Genomic DNA, 19,323 nt, shown 5'->3' with positions numbered 1-19,323 from the left:
TCCCATTGTTTCTTTTATCTCTCAGTGCTAGCTTCATCTATCAGCAGACCCATAGCTTGTTTGTAAAGACAAATCCATCATTCCTCTGAATCCCTTCTCTTTTAATTTTTAAAAATTGTCTTTATAAACTTTAGTTATCATTGACTTAATTTCCTGTTCCTGGGTCTTGTTATTATATTGAAATTATTTGCAGTGACATCACTCTCTGCCCTTTTGTAGCCATTTCTGGGTCAGTAGGCATGGCTACTACCTGCATCCCTTTGATCACATGTTGAATAAGTAGTACTAATCAAGGAATCATGCATGGTAAAAAGATTAGAGTTGCTACAGCACAAAAAAGCATTTATTTAACCTATAGTTCACCAGGTAACCATAAAAACATGTCCCATTCCCACATATATGCTTCCTGTTCTATTTAGACAATAAATGCCTCTCTCAGAAGAATGAAGCAGCCATGGGCTTTCTTCTTTGTCCCAAAATCCTGTTCCATTATGGACCTAACTCAGTGTGGTAACCCACCATTTAGGTTTGACTGGGCTGGCCACCCATGGCCAGTTTTCAGATCTCCCAGGCCCTCCGCAGACTCAATAATTTCTGAGGTTAAAGGGTTTTGCTACTTCTTCTCTTAAGGTTAAAAATTACTTTCCCACTCTTGGTCCCAACCTAACTGACAATATAAAAGGAAAGATTATTAAAGGAAACATTCTAATGGTGTAATCTAATTTCTGCACCTGATTTTCACTTTTATGTTTTCTTTCGCACCATCTGTGATGAGTGAAGGTACAGAAACAGCTTAACATAAAGAAAGTAATGACAGTGAGGATGATAGTAAAAGGTTTTAAAATCTTAGAAAATTCGGGGACTTAGAAAGAAAGTTAGGTTTGCCAAGCCCAGGAAAAGTAGGCCTTGGGAAATGTCAGACCTTGGACTTGCTAAAGATCATGTCAAACTGCACCTGTGTAATCAGTAGATGATCATGATAAAATTGTTAGATATGATTAGATATAATTATTGTTTAAAGAACATGAGGAACAATGTTAGGGGGTTGAGGGGGATCACAAGAAATTCATGCTTAGGTAAAAATAATGCATACAATAGAACAATGTAAGTTTAATAATTAATATGTAAGTTGTATAACGATAGAGTATAAAACATGTTCAGCTCAATACCAAGATGGGTCAGATTTGGGTATGTGTACCCCTGACAGCCAGAGCTCTTCAATAAAGCACCTTCATATAATCATTCCTGATTATGTGTGTTCCTGAACTCTACCAAGGATTGGTCCCCAATGACTGGAGATGCGAGAGGAGGGATGCCCACACAAACTATTTCAGCAGCCAGTCTGTGGGTAGGCATACAGGGCTTCCCCCGATGTCGAAGTACTGGCTACTGCTCCAGTCCACTCCTGCAGAGTGTCAGTCGCGGTTTCCCATCCTTCTCCTCCAGCCGAGATGTCCAAATCTCTGCGGCCTCAGAGACCTTGACCCGAGTATGATGGGTCCACCCATGTTCAGCTGTCTTGATGGCTGTTTCTGTGATTGGCAACACCTGGAAAGGTCCACACCGCTTAGCCACCAGTGGTGCCTCTTTCTACTCCTTAACTAGCACCCAATCTCCTGGTTGGATTTTGTGAACAACAAAGTCAAAAGGCAGGGTCTGTGCCAGCTGAGCTTCCTGTCGAAGAGATTTCATAACAGACAGTATCCGAGCCACATATTGTTTCAAATATACATCACTTTTCTCTACCCTCCCACTAGGATGAGAATTACAAGGATAAGGAATTCCAAACATCAATTCAAAGGGAGATAACTGAATATCCCCCCTTGGGTCTGGCCCTTATTCTTGCCAAAGCCAGTGGCAAGAGCTGTACCCATGGCTGTGGGTGCGGAGGAGCCTGCGGAGCCCACGGAGCCCGAGATCCTGGCTCTCCCCTGGAGACAAGATACTTCTCTGTAAGAGAGACACAATGTATCGCTCCCAGGGATCTTTGAGTTAGATATGTTAAACTGTTGTGCCCCATTGGTGTTCCCCCCTACTGTCTCACCCCGATACAGGTATCTCAGGCTTCCCCCCGCCCCTCTCCTCTCCTATAAATATCCTGGGTTTTCCCCTGTTCGGGAGATTAGCTGTTGCTGGCACCCTTCGCCAAAGCTCTGCCTGAATAAAGGTTTGTGCTTAGCGGAACGCTGGACCAGCTTTCTCATCCCTGATTCCCGTGTCGCCTGCCCGCCACCGCTGAGGTGAGCTGGAATCACTCAACTGCCCAAAGCTGCTCACATGCGCTTCGGCCCACCCCTTTTCAGGGCTGCTTCTCTAGAGAAGTCACGGTGCTCCGGGCTTTCTGTCGCCATGGCAACTGGCGCCCGATTGCGGGGCATTCAAAGGAGCCCTGAAGAAGTGTCTGCCTGCAGTTTTAGTTGCAAGGTGCACTGCCGCTCGAGCCGCCGCCCCTCAAGGAAGCTTGCTTGTCTTTTAGCAAGAGGCTATCCAAGAGGCTGCGACCGGGACCCTCGCTGATCATCTGGGGCAAGGAGAAAAGTCCCTGAGGACCGGCCGCCCAGGTGACCACCCACCCAGCAGCTATTTGTTCACCCGCCTGCATCTGCCAAAGAGAAATTGTAAGTAGATCCCGTGAAGGGTTTTTTTGGGCTTTTTTCTTTCTTTTCTTTGCTGTTTTACTGCTGGGCGGGGAGTGAAAAAGGATGGGAAACCAGTCCTCTGCATCGAGGCTGACCCCACCTGAGAGGGACTTTTATATCCAAGTTGTAAGCACCCTAAAAGCAGGAAATATTAAGTTTTCTAAAGGGGATTTAAAGAGATTTATTCATTGGGTTTTTAAACATTTTAAGATTAATTTGGATTCTGCTAAATCAAGAATTTTTTGGGATAATGTGGGAAGAAAGTTATATACAGTTCAAGCTAAGGGAGATTTTTCTGTTGCAAAATTTTTTCCTGTGTTTCAAAATATTATTTTCTCATTGGAAAAAAAGGGGAAAAAAAGAAGAGGGAGTTTTGGGTCCCCAGTTGAAACCCCCAACCCCGTCAACCTCTCCAAGTGTCCCCAAACCCTCTTCCCTATCTGAGAGCCAGTCGGCGGGTGGACGTTGCCCCTGGGCACAGGGCTGCTGCCGTCTCCCTGACACCCCCCCACCGTTACTCTACCCTTACCAGGGCGGCAATGGCCATGCCGCTCTGGGTCTTTCCTCTAACCTCTCTCCCGTGCCCTCACACCCAGTTGTGTCCCCCCCAGTTCCTAGCGTTAGCACAGATGGTGCCGGCAGTGTGGCCAGCCCCGCCATTTTGTCCCACTCCCACCCCGGTTTTCCCACACTCGATGCCCAAAATGGCTATTTTCCCGCCTCTACCCCTTCTCTTCCTGCCGCGTCCTGTTCCTCCTCCCCCCCCCACTGCGTCGTTGGGTGTAACCGCGTCGAGCCCCTCCCCATCCATCGGGAAACCCCTCCCCGTCGTGGACCCCGGTCCTGCCCCTTCGTGCCAGGGCCCCGCCCCCAGCGGCACACCCGCTTCAGGGTCCCAGTGCCCTGGAGATCAGGATGGCTCCAGCCGGAGCGGGGCCATCTCGGCTTCCCCACCCGGCCACAAAAGGGCCAACTCTAGGCACCCGAGCCGGCCCCGCGCTGCTACCAAGTGCCCCCCATCTCCACTAGGAGATGAGAGCAGTGAATCTTCTTATTCAGATTCTGAGTATGAAGACCAGTGGGCTGAGGTGCAGAGGGAAGCTACACGAGTGGGGAACTCAGCTCTGTCCCAGAACATACTTGCCTTTCCTGTAATAATGAGGAGAGACAGGGCAGGGGCACAAGTTGCCACATGGGAATCCCTCCACTATAGGGAACTGCAGGAACTTTGTAAAGCTGCCGAGGAACATGGCAGGGGTTCACATTTTTTTAAACACTTGCTAGAAGCCTCCTTCTCTGCCCACGTCATGGTCCCGCATGACATCAAAAATATTATGAACTGCCTTCTGTCCCCAGCAGAGTACATGTTGTGGGAGAGGCAGTGGAAGAAACATTTAAAGCAGTTGGCAGATGTTTATGCTAAAGATGCTAACAGACCTAATTTTACTTTAGAGCAATTAGCAGGAGAAGGAGATTTCCAAATGCCCCGAGATCAGGCCCGGGATCTGCCTGAAGCAGCCTTACAGGATATAGCCAATGCTGCCAAGGTATCTCTTTTTACCACCCCTGATGATAAAGTGCCAATGCAGTGCTTCACCAATATTAAGCAAGGGGCAACTGAGTCTTTTACTAAGTATATTGATAAGTTAAAAGTGGCCATTGAAAAGCAGATAGAGAGCCCTCAGGCGCAAAAGGAATTATTAGTAAAAATAGCAATGGCCAATGCTAATCCGGAGTGCAAAGCAGTTTTGCGAGCCCTCCCACTGGACCCAGAACCAACCATAGATCAGATGGTTGAAACCTGCACCAAACACTCCTCTGCCTCAAGTGAGGATACAGTGGCACTTGCAGTGGCGAAAGGAGTGTCAGAGGGGATATCTGGAGCTTATGCCGCAGACCCCAATACAAGTCGTTGTTTTAATTGTGGCGAGCCTGGACATTTTTTCAAAGACTGTCCAGAGAGACATTCTATACAACCGCCAGCCCACCAACGGTTACCCAGACAGAACTGGCGTTCGGGAAACTTCAGGCAGAGCGCGAAACGGCCCCACGCTCTGACATGAAATCAAATGCCGCACCATTCCACCCTTCCTGCCAAACCCACCATCCTGCCTCCATGGGGACCCCAATATCAAGCCCAGCAGGTGGAGTGCTTCAGATGGAACCTGGCGTCAACTGGTAACTAGACTCTCTTTACATATGAAGGGTGACTGTATTTACAAAATCCCCACAGGGAAACGTGAACCACCAGGCGGTCCCTCCAACATCTTAATACGTGGGGATCCAACCAACTCTCCAGGGTAAATTCATACTGTTCCTGAGGTCCAGACTATATACCCTGGAGATGAAATTTCCATCTCCCTGACCTGCATAGACCCTTCTTATTATTTAAAGGAACAGACTCCCATGGCACAGGCCTTTTTACTTCCTAGTGACTGCCCAGATCATGTTCCCCTCAACCCCAGCGCTATGTGGACTCAGGTTGTGGGCTCCAGCAAACCCATTGTGGACTGCAGCCTGTTTTGTTATGGAGAAAGGATTCAGTGCCCAGGAATGCTAGATACTGGAGCAGATGTTACCATCATCACCCGCTCCGAGTGGCCAGACAATTGGGAATTACAACCTGTGGCAGGCATAATTTCAGGAATTGGAAGGATGATGGCTTCCATGAGGAGCAAACGGAATATTGTCATCGAAGGACCTGAGGGAAAAATGGCAACCATCACGCTATTTGTGGTGAGAGCACCAATCACCCTCTGGGGACGGGATCTCCTGTCCCAATGGGGGGCTTCTCTGCGGATTCCCAACAGGGATTTTTAGTCGGGGTCACTGAGAAGCGTGCCATGCCTACCATCCCCCAACTCACCTGGAAACAGCACCATCCAGTGTGGGTTGATCAGTGGCCCCTATCTGAGACCAAACTGCATGCACTGGAAGCCCTCATGGAAGTGCAGCTTGCCAAGGGCCACATCACTGAGTCCAATAGCCCTTGGAACTCCCCTGTCTTTGTCCTATGCAAACCAGGCAAGGACAGGTGGGGACTCCTTCATAACCTCTGGAAGATCAACAATGTCATTGAAGACATGGGATCCCTTCAGCCTGGCATGCCCTCCCCTTCAATGCTCCCTCAGGATTGGAAGCTGGCCGTCATTGACATAAAGGACTGTTTTTTCAACATACCCCTCCATCCTCGGGACGCCCCCAGATTTGCATTCTCGGTTCCCTCTCCAAACAGACAAGCACCTTTAAAAAGATACCATTGGCTAGTCCTTCCCCAAGGGATGAAAAATTCTCCTACCATCTGCCAATGGTACGTGGGCCACATTCTGTCACCTGTGAGGACCCTGTTCCCAGATGCCGTCATCCTCCACTACATGGATGACATCCTGGTTTGTGCTGCTGCTGATGACTATCTGCACCGGACTTTACAAAAAACTATCCAGACAATTGAAGACGCTGGATTTGAGATATGTGAAGACAAGATCCAGCACACCTGCCCTTGGACCTACCTGGGACTCCAGATCCGCGAGTGGACCATTGTGCCCCAGCAGCTGACCATCAAAGACGACCCCAAGACCCTGTGGGACTTGCATCAGCTCTGCGGGTCCATCAACTGGATACGCCCTCTGCTTGGGGTAACGACGGAAGTCCTTGCGCCCCTCTTCAACCTGCTCCGCAGCAGCGAGGCCCTTGATTCACCGCACTCCCTCACACTGGAGGCCCGGGAATTCATCACCAAGGTCCAGGAGGCCCTGTCTTCACGGCAAGCCCACCGCTACGAGCCCGGCCTGCCCTTCCAACTGGTTGTCCTGGGTAAGGCCCCGCGCTTACACGCACTCATTTTTCAATGGGACAGGGCATTGAAGGATCCACTCCTTATCATCGAGTGGATCTTTACACATAACCAGCCCACTAAGACTATTACCACTCCACAGGAAATCATGGCTGAACTCATTAAAAGAGCTAGAGTCTGTCTCCGCACTCTTGCAGCCTGTGAGTTCATATGCATCTTCCTCCCATTGGCAACTGGAAGTTTGGAGCCTTTGTTCCAAACCAATGAGAGCCTTCAGTTCGCTCTCGATAGCTATTCAGGCCAAATTTATATACACCCACCTGGCCACAGACTTTTCAAAACAACATTTAATTTGGTCCCCAAATCATTACAGAGCAAAACACCGCTCAAGGCTCTGACGGTTTTCACAGATGGCTCAGGGAAATCCCACAAGTCAGTCATGACTTGGAAGGACCCCAGGACACAGAAATGGGAGTCTGATGTCCAAGTGGTCGAGGGATCACCACAGATTGCTGAATTAGCAGCCGTTGTCAGAGCTTTTGAGAAATTCCAAGAACCTTTCAATCTGGTGACTGATTCGGCTTATGTGGCTGGAATAGCTATGAGAATAGAACATGCATTTCTAAAAGAAGTCTCTAACCCAAATTTATACAAATTGCTTTCTGAATTAGTATATCTTATCTCCCACAGAAAGCAACCTTACTATGTCGTGCATGTGAGGGCACATTCTGACCTCCCAAGTGCCATTGCTGAAGGAAACAGGAGGGCAGACGCCTTAGCCATGCCTGCTGGAGCAGCCAATGTCACTGACATTTTCGCACAAGCGAAATTGTCCCACCAGTTCTTCCACCAAAACGTGCCTGCATTGATGAGAATGTTCAGACTACCCAGAGACCAGGCTAGAGTGATAGTTGCCACCTGTCCTAATTGTCAATCTTTCCAAATACTGGTCTTTAACTCTGTGGTTAACACCCGAGGACTTAACAGCTGCCAGATATGGCAAACCGATGTCACTCACGTCCCGTCCTTTGGGAGAGTCAAATACGTACATGTGTCCGTAGACACCTTCTCTGGTGCAATGTTTGCCTCAGCCCATGCAGGAGAAAATGCCAAGCACACCATCCGACATTTTCTCCTTGCTTTTGCTACCCTGGGAGTCCCAGAACAAATTAAAACAGACAATGGACCTGCTTACACCTCTCACAAATTAAGAGACTTTTTCAATGAGTGGGGAGTGAAATACACCATGGGCATTCCTCATTCCCCTACAGGACAATCAATAGTAGAGAGGACCCACCAAAACCTAAAAAGAGTCCTTAATCATCAGCGGGGAGGAACAGAGATCATTCCTCCCACTGAGAGGCTCTGTAAAGCTCTATATGTCATGAACTTTCTAAATTGCTCGTATACAGAGCCTGACCCCCCTGTAATACAACACTTCTCTAATTCAACTCATGCCAAACTCACAGAGAAGCCGCCAATGCTGATGAAGGATCCTGAATCACAACGGACATCAGGACCTTTCCCATTGATTACCTGGGGGAGAGGGTATGCGTGTGTGTCCACACCATCAGGACCTAAGTGGCTCCCAGGGAAAAATATAAAACCTTATTTAGGCCCTACAAACCCTGCACCAGACTCACAACTTTCAAAGTCTTCTGAGACCCACACAGGTCCAGAAAAACAGTAGTTCACTGCAGCCTGGAAACAGAGACGTCATCGGAGTCCACCGAACCGACCTGCCACCAGACCAACAACCAGAGGCCAAACCGTCCTGCTACCAGGGCCGCAACGAGACGACTGCCAACGTCACGCCTGACACCGTTACAGTACACAAGTCTTCTTAACTCCCTCCCCCTTCCCCTTCTCGCCCTCGTTGCCTAGCCCAAATTGCCAGTTTACACCAAAATGCACCTTTGTGCTGCTGCTGGTGTTGGGTCATGTGTCCCCAATACACAGAATAACCTTGCTTATAATTGATTTTTTTTTTAAAGAGGGGGGAGACGGGAGAGGAAGGGGAAAAAGAAAATAGCTCCCCCCCTCCAAAAATCAGAGCTAATCCTTTTGGTCCTGTTATAGAAAATGGAGAGCAAAACCATCCTTGAGTTCCTGATGTTCCTGATTATCTGGATGCTCCTGAAAACATCAGCTGTAGAGGCCTGGCTAGTAGCACAGCCCCAGGAGAACGTGTGGATCACCCTCGCAAAGACGCTCCAACAAGAACGCATGTGCTTGTCCATGGGCAGTGCTGCCAACCCTCTGTCATCCAGCCTGGTAGGGATTCCTTTAAAGCCCCATGGATATCCTTTCACAGGGAAAGAACCCAACCCGGTAGACATTTGGGATGAGTGGACAAAGATCTTGCCCCATGCACCAGAGGAACCCCAGGAATTGGAGCTTTTGGGATCCTCCAAAGCTACCTATTGCATAAATTTTAATTATCACCCAGTAGCCAATACATGGCCTGCATCAAAATACCAAAGGGGAATTAAATCAAGGAAAAATGTGACTCCCCACAGTAAAATTTACAATCAGTCCAAATGGTGCAATTACACCAGCAGCACACGATACGCCTCCTCTCACTATCCCAGAGTGCTGCCCCGGGGAGTGTTCTTGATCTGTGGGGATAGAGTGTGGGCAGGAATCCCTTCCCGACTCCGGAAGTCTGCCATAGACTTCCTACTCCTGGCCCATGGACACGGCTGCGAAGAATCGGACAGTTTGTGCTGCTTTAACCTCTCCAGCCCCAGTGAAAGCATCCACGCATCCAGAGACTCCAACATGCAGTCCTGTCATGGGGTAGCTTTACTTTTAAGACAACTTGGAAAATTAAGGAAGTTGAAGCTGCTGGTGGCTGATGGGAGTTTTTCTTCTTGACTAATTATCAGTCATTTCTAAGAATTGACAGCAGTTTTGACCATTAAAAAGTGAATTCAACTTGTAAACACTTCTTTAAGATGTACAGTCAGAAGTGTCTTGCTCTTTTTGGTTTCTGGCTTCTGAAAAGGTAACAAGGCTCTGTCTTGGCCTCTTTCCTCCCCCCTCCAGGCGGACAAGGCCGCAGGGAGCGGGCGGGGGGAGAAGCAGAGCCGGCTAGCCGAGCTTGGTTTTCAGTTTCTGCTGCTGGACTGAAACTTGACACTATGAACTCTTGCAGCTTTTTAAAGCTTTTAATTCTTTTACAACCTGGATAAATGTACAGACTACTTTTTTTTCTCAGAAAGATAGAGAGAGATAATTAACATGTAAAAGACATTATAGAATCACTAAAAACCAGTGAGGAAAAGAGTTAAGTTTAAATAAGAAAGAGGGAATAAGAAGATGCTTACTGCTGAAATATCTTTCTGTTACAGCTATGGAGATGGACAATAGTAGTTTAAAAGACTCTTTTAATTCATGACTAGAGTATGGGAGGAATAGAGTGTTCAAAGTGTGGACTTTAGAGAAAAAGGGAGAGTGGTTGTGATACTGTGAGTTGCTGGAAATGGGTAAAGTGAAGATTTTGAAGCATTGAGGGGGTAAGGGGAAAGCTGTTTTCCAGGAAGGCTCACAGAAACAGATGAAGAGGACTTTTACTTTTGAATAATTTATCTTTAAAATGGCATCTCTAGACTCATTGACTCATGCACACTTCGGAGTGATGTGGAGTGGGAGGAGTGAACTTTAAAAACTCCATAGATTGGCAGAAGGAGACTTTTGTTTCTCTACAAAGACTGATGAAAAGACTCTAGTAAAAATTAAGACTGTTTTTGACTACTAAGGTTCTAAAGTTTTTGTTTTTATGTTATCATGTGTACAAAAAAAAATGGTTAAGTAGTGAAAGATAAAAGGGTTTTCTGAAAGTTTATTCTGGTGTTCTTATTCTTGTAGTTTGTTAATAAACTGTCTTTATTCCTTTTAAGTTTTAAGCCTGTTTTGCTTTTATTCTAATCCATATCTCACAGCAAGAAATAAGTAATTTTTTTAGTTACTGGTTTAAAACCACGACAAGTCCAAAAACTCCAGACTGAAAAAGAGCCCCAGTGGCTTGAAGACCTTTTTGTGAGCTGGGGACTCGAGAGATGGGTTGCCTCCCTCCTCAAAAACATTTTTTTGGGTTTTCCTAATTCTTATTATCTTCCTAAGTATGTTTTCATGTTTTAAGAAGCTATTAGTTAACTCTCTAGGAGATGCCTTTTTAATAAGTAAAGAAGGGGGAGTTGTGGGTGCGGAGGAGCCCGCAGATCCCACGGAGCCTGAGATCCTGGCTCTCCCCTGGAGACAAGATACTTCTCTGTAAGAGACACAATGTATCGCTCCCAGGGATCTTTGAGTTAGATATGTTAAACTGTTGTGCCCCATTGGTGTTCCCCCCTGCTGTCCCACCCCGATACATGTATCTCGGGCTCCCCCCCGCCCCTCTCCTCCCCTATAAATATCCCGGGCTTTCCCCTGTTCGGGAGATTAGCTGTTGCTGGCTCCCTTCGCCAAAGCTCTGCCTGAATAAAGGTTTGTGCTTAGCGGAACGCTGGACCAGCTTTCTCGTTCCTGCTTCCCGTGTCATCTGCCTGCCGCCGCTGAGCTGAGCTGGAATCACTTGACTGCCGGAAGCTGCTCACATGCGCTTCGGCCCAGCCCTTTTCAGGGCTGCTTCTCTAGAGAAGTCGCGGTGTTGCAGTCTGCAACCTCAGGATCTCGTCCAGGGAAGCTGCAGGGTTCTGGGGACCAGCATGAAACACCAACGAGACGGGCTCCCGGTTCATGAAACCATTTATTCAGCATAGGAACCAAGTCAGGTCCAGAACAGAGAGCCCCGAACAGAGGCACACCAGGGGTTTTTGAGGGACAGAACCGAGGGTTTACACCTTTGAGGGTGGAGTTCAGGGTCAGGGACCATTAGAAACACACCAAGGGAGAACCCCCCAGGGACTCAAACCCAATCAGAACTCCTGGGCCGCCCTTCACAAGGGGTCTGGGGTGGGACAATGTTAACTCCTTGTCTCCCTGAGGCCGCTGCCACATCTGCTCCTTTTTTATATTTTTTTTTTTTTTTTTTTTTTCAATTTTTAATTAGGAGCTTAAAATGTTTCCAAACATACACTTTAAAATCTCACCTCTTCCACAGAGCACCCACTTTGCTTTGTGGGACACCAATAGCTCAATAACAAAACACATTAAGCAAACAGAAAAAACAAAATTGAAAACAAACACTTAAATCTCGGACTACGCCGGGCAAATTAAACGGTGATGGTACTTAATGCAAACATAATGTTTTTTAGTTCAGTCTCTTCCACTTCAGGATTCTCTCTTTGGAAGGGTGCAGCTCTTAGATCTCCTCTTACGAGGGGCAGAATTCTTTGATCTCCAGCTTCGGCTCCGGCTCCCATGTGGGCGTCGCCCTTTAGATGATCTCGGTGTAACACTGGCTTTGGGACATCAGGTTACAGTTTCGATTTCCCCAGAGGGGGTGTTGCCCACTATGGAACAGGCACAGCCCCCAGGGGTGGAGCACTGAACAAAGGGGTGGGAGCGAAGCAGGAGTTACTGGGAGGTTCGGGAAGGTTCGGGGCCGGAAAAGAAGGAGCAAGGCGGGAAACAAGGGATCCCAGGCCGCGTGGCCGGCGCCATCTTGGGAAGGGGGGGGGGGGGTCCGGGACGGACTTTCCCGGACAGGGAACGGGAATATGGAAAGACAGAGGGTGAAGGAGGACACGGAACGGCGGGCAGACGGCAGCAGACCCGCAGCACTCTGGATGTTCTCCGTTCCTTGCCTGCCTTCAGGAAAACAGGGGATGGGATGGCAGAAAGACACCAGGGTGACGGGGAGTCGGCAGCAACCCCGAGCCATCTTGGCTTTTTTCACCCTTTGTCCTGCCCTTAGGAGCAGAGGAAAGGGGAAGGTACAGGGAGGTATACACCAAAAAAGGAACTCCACAGAAGACAAAAACAGTCCACTGGAAGAGCCATACCGTCCATAATCGTCCATAATGTTAATCGTCCATAATGTTAATCGTCCATAATGTTGATATCGTCCATAGTCGTCCATAATGTTGATATCGTCCATAATACGTCTCGTTGGGTGATGTTAGGTGCTTGTCCCAGCGTCTGGTCTCAGATCCCACACCTCCGTAAGCCCTTTTCTTCCCCCATGCCCGAGGCACTCTCAACCCAGCTTCCCTGCCAGGTACTCTCGAGTCCTCCTTTCCAAGGCGGGGGTCTCGCCGGCTCTCAAGCCATCAGCCGGGGACTTACGAGGTGTCCATGGAGCCGGGTCCTGCTGTTCTCCTGGTGCTTCACTGGATGCCACGCATTCTCTCACCATTTGTTGCAGTCTGCAACCTCAGGATCTCGTCCAGGGAAGCTGCAGGGTTCTGGGGACCAGCATGAAACACCAACGAGACGGGCTCCCGGTTCATGAAACCATTTATTCAGCATAGGAACCAAGTCAGGTCCAGAACAGAGAGCCCCGAACAGAGGCACACCAGGGGTTTTTGAGGGACAGAACCGAGGGTTTACACCTTTGAGGGTGGAGTTCAGGGTCAGGGACCATTAGAAACACACCAAGGGAGAACCCCCCAGGGACTCAAACCCAATCAGAACTCCTGGGCCGCCCTTCACAAGGGGTCTGGGGTGGGACAATGTTAACTCCTTGTCTCCCTGAGGCCGCTGCCACATCGCGGTGCTCCGGGCTTTCCGTCGCTGCGGCACATGGCATCTTAGTTTCTATCACCAGCTTCAGAAGGTGTTTCTTTATTTCCACATTCATCCTTTCAACCCGGCCTGAATTCTGGGGGTGCCAGGGAGTATAGAAGTTCCATTGTATCCCTAAAGCAGTCATAACTCCTTGAAGAATTTTTCCTGTAAAAGGAGTTCCCGTATCTGAGTTCATTGCTTCCATAATCCCATATCTTGGAATTATTTGTTCCAAAAGTACTTTAATAACTGACCCTGTAGTTGCTGAAACACCTGGAAATGCTTCTGCCCACCCTGTTAGCTGACATACTATTACCAGAAAATATTTAAATCTTGTCACTCAGGGCATTTCAGTAAAATCCACCTGGCATCTCCAGAAGGGACATACAGCCCAAGGCCTCCCTCCCCTGGCAAGTTTCTTTGTAACTCTGTTAGTGGTTTTATCACAAATCAAGCAACCCTCAATAGCTTGCTTTGCCAGAGTAAAAAAAAAAGACCCACAGCAGCATACATTTGGTGGAAGGCTTCTGCCAGTTCTCGGGAGCCCAAATGACTCCCTTCATGAAGTTGTTTTAACAACTGTAAGGCCAGAGCTTTTGGTATCCACTGTTTACCATCCCTTATAAACCAATTATCCCCTCTTTCCTCTGCCCTGCTCTTTTTTCTTTTTTTTTAATAATCTCAGGTTCCTATGGTGGAAAAGAGTTTCTCTGGCAGCGGTGCAGTTACTGGGAGCATGGAGAGTATCTTAGAGATTTCTGGCAACAATGCAGCTTTCCAAGCTTCTTCATCAGCCAGTTGGTTTCCTATTGCCTCCTCCAAACACCCTGCCTGGCACCTCTTGATGTGTATTATTGCCACCCTTTTTGGTAAATTCACCACCTCCAATAGGCGGGAGATTTTCATGAGCTAACATCTTTCCCCTGCAAGTTAATAAACCTCTTTCTTCCCATAGTTTCCCAAATGCATGTATCACCCCATATGCATATTTAGAATCAGTAAAAACATTCACTGTCTTGTCTTGGTATAATTCACAGGCTCTTACAAGTGCATACAGCTCTACTGTCTGAGCTGACCAGGTGGGTGGTAATCTCCCCCCTTCCTTTAGTTGCTTTCCTGTAAATTGTTTCCCTTCTACCACTCTTGAAGACTGTAGTGGTTTAGATTTGCTAATTTTGTTTTCCCGGCCAATGCACCAAAGTAAATGTCGTGGTTTTAAAGCAGTAACTAAAAATTTACTAGAAAACTTACTCATTTCTTGCTGTGAGATATGGATTAGAACAAGAGCAAAACAGGCTTAAAACTTAAAAGGAATAAAGAAAGTTTATTAACAAAACTACAAGAATAAGAACACCAGAATAAACTTCCAGAAAACTCTTTTATCTCTCACTATCCACTATTCTTTTGTTCACATGACAACATAGAGACAAAAAACTTTGGAACTGGTGTTTAAAATAGTCCCAATTCCTGCTAGAGTCTTTTCATCAGTCTTTGTAGAGAAATAGAAGTTTTCTTCTGCTAATCTATGGAGTTTCTCATGAGAAAACTACTTCTGTTATAGTTTTTTATTTCTCTGATGCCATCTGCCCGGAAATTTGTCATCAGATTTTCTCCTCCCATTTCACATCACTCTGAGGTGTGTATGGGACATGAGTCTAGGGATGTTATTTTTAAGGATGAGTTATTCAAAGGCAAAAGTCTTTTTCATCTGTCTCTGTGAGCTTCGCTAGAAAACAGTTTTCTCATTGCCCTTAAGACTTCAAATCTTTGCTCTACTCTGTTCCAGCACTTCACTATATCACAATTACTCTACTTTTTGCTCAAAATCTACACTTTGAACACTCTATTCCTTTCAATATGCTCTGTCATGAATTAAAGGAGTTTTTTCAGAACATTATTGTCTATCTTTATAGCTTTAACAGAAAAATATTTCAGCTTATAAAGCATCTCCTTATTCTCTCTTCTCCATCTAAAACTTAACTCTTTTCTTCACTGTCTTCTTCGTGTTGATTGTCTCTCTCTCTCTCTGTCTCTCTGAGAAAAAAGAGTAATCTGCAAAGTTTATCCAAGTAGTAAGAGAATTAAAGTCTTAGGAAAGCTGCAAGTGTTCATGGTGTCAGGTTTCAGTCCAGCAGCAGAAACTACAAACTAAGCCAAGCTGGCCGGTTCCGTTTCTCTCCTTTCCCCCCCCCCATCTTCTGCGGCCTTGTCCGGCCTGGAGGGGGGGGAGGAGGCCAAGACAGAGCCTTGTTACCTTGTCAGAAGCTGGAAACACAAAGAGAACAAGAGAACTCTGGTTTTACATCTTAAGGCGGTGTTCACAAGTTGATCTCACTTTTCAATGGTCAAAACTGCTGTCAATTCTTAGAAATGACTGATAATTGGTCAGGAGAAAAGACTCCCATCAGCCACCAGCAGCTTCACCTTCCTTAGCTCCCAAAGCTATCTTAAAGGTAAAGTCACCCCATGACAAAGACCCATCAATAAACACATTTTCTCCCTCAGGCCAGGGAGTATCTCATAAATCTTCCCTTGCCTAGGTCTGGAAATCTATCATCTGAATGCAGTCATGGGTTTCTTACTGGTCCCCTGCTTCAGGGCTGTTCAAACTGGAGGATGGGTTAAACCATTCTCCACTTTTAAATTCTACATCCTCCTGTTCCATTAAACAAAATTCTTACTGTAATAACCTAGCGCTGCTCATCCACTTAGAGGCTTTCTCAGTTAAAGCTTTAATCTGATGTGAAACTTCAACAATCAGATACGCTCCCCTTTTCAGTTTTCAGGCCTCAGCCACCATCAGAGCTGTGGCTGCACAGTTGTGCAGACAATGGTGCCAGCCTCTGGCCATCAGGTCTAACAGCTTAGAAAAATAGGCCTCTGTGTTCCCCCATGCTCTTGCATGAAAATTCCTTTAGCATGACCCTGTTTAACATCCACATATAGTTCAAATTCCTTTTCCGAGTCTGGAAGAGCTAAGACTGGGACATTAACCATACCACAACATTAAGACTGTCTTGGGTTAAAAAGTCATATAAATGCCTGTCCACAACAGAAAAATCCTCAATCCATACTCTGCAGTACCCCACCAACCCTAAAATCTGCCTCAACTCCTTTTTTTTCTTGCAAGAGAATTAAGCAGCTTTACAGTAGCTTCTTCCACCACCTTCTCCTGTTCCCCTGACAAAAGCAAATCATCCACATACTTCAACAACCTAACTCCTGAGGGTGGAGTAAACTCTCTTAGTATTTTCTGCAAAGTTTGCCCAAACACAACCAGTGACTCTGTATATCCCAGCGGGAGGACTGTCCATATTGTTATAAATGCAAAGGCAAATTTGGGATAAAATCAAAGAGAAATTTATTAATAAACAACATAGAAAAAAACAGAGAGAAAAACCACAATAAAAATGGTCAGCGCAGCGCTGGGTGGACAGGGCCTACACCCGAGGTGTAGGTTTCCCAAATCCACGTCTGAGCGCTCTCGGGATTGGAGTTTTATAGGATTTTTGAGTCCTCAGGCTAAAAATTCCAAGCAGGCTCCATTCACCGAGTATTCTTGATTGCTCGGTGAATAGATTTCCTGGCTTGGAAGAATAGACCTGACTTGAGTCCGGACAGAGTCTCCTCATATGCAAAGAGACTCTGTATGTATTTTAATTCTGAGATATCAAGGATGAAGTGATGTGATCCGGGGTTGGTGCTGATGGAAATCTCGACGGAGCCTTCCCCTTTGTTTCCAATGATTGCTTTTTCAACACCGGGATGTTCAGGTCTGGCAAGGCCTATCTTTTGGGGCCTGTCTTTCTTTTGTCGATCAGATTGTTCCCTACAGGAATCTGCAGGGCGTTGCTCGGGTCCGGAGGCAGGTAATTTCCCCGAGCCAGCTCCATTGTCGTCTTGATGATCCGTGTCCTGTCTGTTTGTCCGAGTTGATGGGCCTGCCTGAGTTCGTTATCTGGGTGTGGGTGGCAATCGGTGGTTTTCCGGAGAGAATCCCATTCCCCCCCCCAAGGAGAGACTTTTTACATTTCATATTTTTATGTCATGGCAAACACATTTGTCTTAGTTATAACCTTCGAATTTTTAATACAAACAATAATTTATTACAATATCAATTGTTGTTTTACCATTTTCCCTCCTTTCATTCCAGTGATTTTTCTTTTGAACATGATCCAGTTCAGCAGCAAGCAATGCCACTGTCTAAATCAAATCACATATTATAGTAACCAATTGCTCCCTGTCCCAGTTTTTTGCATCAAGTCCACCCTAGGTGTAGGGAGGTGACTAAGAAATTAACCAAGGAAAGATAACAAAATATTTTACCCTAAAGTTTTCCTATAGTCCCCACAGAGGAAGCTGCATGATAAATACCTAGGCCTGCATAGGGACAACACCATCCCCACAAGGCAGCAGCTGCAGAATTGGCCTCAGGACTAGAACCTGCCAATTCTAGTTCTCCACAACAGACCACAGACTGGTGGTGGTGGTGGGTTCCCCACAAGATGGGAGTTGCAGAATTGGCTTCATAACTGAAACCTGCCAATTCTGGCTTTTTACAACAAAACACACAAAAAGCAGAGGGGTGTGGTCCCCTCCAAACAGGAGCCTTTCAGTTCTGCACAAAACCCCATGTAGACAAATTAATTAAATCCTCCAATTCATTTATGACAATTTCCACAATTCCCCCAGAGAAAGATGCATTCAAACTTCTAAGCCTACAGAAGAAAACCACAATTTTCACAACTCCTTTGAACAATCAAAGATCCTCTTGACAATTTTCCCCTGTCGGGGATAAAAATTAAGGTGGATCGATAGCCCCCTGTGTTTACTAGGACACACACCTCCTCTCGATCCGGACCCACCTTAAAAGTTAACAAAGGCTCCAGTGTGATTGGTCCCTGGTAAAATGAGAGCCCTTGACACCCCTAACAATCCATTTCCATTATCCCCTGGACTTCCTCCTCTTGAGGGTCCAGCTGTTTTTGCGAACATTGCTGTTTCCAGTGTCCCTCTGCCCTGCAGATAGCACACTGGTTCCTCACCAACCACTGTTTGGGTTAGGTCTCCCCTGCTGGGAGGGAATGCCTGCCACATCCTTGTGGCTGATCCTGTCCCTTCTGTCCCGGAGGACCCTTTGGGCCTTGCGGTTTTTCCCTCTTGGCTGTAAAAATTCTGCCATCACCTTCACCTTTCCTCCTTGTGCTCACTCTATTTATCACACACGGTATACCAGCACCAGTCCCTGCCGTGCCGCATTGTCCGAACAGCTCCTCCCAGCTCTGACACTCCCGGTGGGCACAGCTGGCAGCTCCACAGGTGGCCAGGGTGTCCCACAGCCTCATGGGGCTGGTGGCCACTGCCGCCCCTGCCTGGGGCTGGCGGGGTCAGGCACTGCTTGGCACTGAGTGCCGGCAGACCCACAGGCCCCAGCCCATGCTCCCGGTCTCGCACCTCTGCGCCTGGTCCTGCTGCTCCTTGCCTCAACCATATATCTTCACATTCCCCTTTAATCAGTTCTGTTCAAACACACCAACATGATCCGTCCATCCCCAGTTGTCAAGATTCCTTCTCGACTCCCCTTACTGCCCCCCCGGGCATGGATTCTCCAGACCCGTTCTCAACTCCCCTTATTGCCCTCCCGGGCATGGAGTGTCAAGACCCCTTCTAAGTTTTCCTTTATTGCCCCCTTTGGGCATCTATATCCTTAATTACCTCTGGGAGAATGTGTAAATCAACTCCACATTCTTCCAAGGGATTCTGATTTACCAAAATATGGATATGATCTAGTATCAGTATCCAACTTGAGACGGACAAAGACTCTTTAACCGATTAGGGTTACAGAGTGTATATTTATTGGCAGTGCTGGGCCGGTGTGCAGGGTCACCCCTTAATACACACAGCCCCGAATGCAGGCGATTACAGGCTTTTTATTTACAGAAGTATTGAATACAAATACATATTCATAACCCAGTTACCGCCCACTCCCCACTTCCTATGCTAATTAAGAAAAAGCAATTAAGCATGCGCAGTTTGTTCCTCGAAATGAGTCGGTGGTCTTGTTATGGGGAGGGGTCATTCTGACCCTTCTACCTTTTCAATACAAAGTGACAAATGAACCCCTGGCCATGCTCCTAGTTTCATGTTTCCAATTGGTTTCTGGTTTGCAATTGTCTTATGTTCTTGAAGTTCCTTACAAGATTCATTTCTCATTACAAG

Source organism: Poecile atricapillus, chromosome W, assembly GCF_030490865.1.
Source record: "Poecile atricapillus isolate bPoeAtr1 chromosome W, bPoeAtr1.hap1, whole genome shotgun sequence".
Lineage (NCBI taxonomy): Eukaryota > Metazoa > Chordata > Aves > Passeriformes > Paridae > Poecile > Poecile atricapillus.
This window is presented reverse-complemented; position numbering follows the sequence as displayed.